Here is a 216-nt window from a genome sequence, read left to right as displayed (position 1 = left end):
CGAGAGTTTCTGTCCCTGGCAACAGGGAGGCTGGATTAAAATGATCTCTAAGGTTCCGTCCAGCCTGGGCCATTCTAGGATTCTATGAATTAGTCTTGGAGCCAGCAATGTTTCACTGTGCAGACGCAAAACCACAGAAGCCTTTTCTCCAGCGGCCTCGTGCTCATCGGCAGGTGAGGGACACCTCTGGGACACAAGGCACCGCGGCTGGGCCAA

The sequence above is a fragment of the Apaloderma vittatum genome, unplaced genomic scaffold (assembly GCF_000703405.1).
Source record: "Apaloderma vittatum isolate BGI_N311 unplaced genomic scaffold, ASM70340v1 scaffold35943, whole genome shotgun sequence".
In the NCBI taxonomy this organism is placed as follows: domain Eukaryota; kingdom Metazoa; phylum Chordata; class Aves; order Trogoniformes; family Trogonidae; genus Apaloderma; species Apaloderma vittatum.
The sequence above is the reverse complement of the archived record's forward strand: the minus strand, read 5'-3'. Positions refer to the sequence as shown.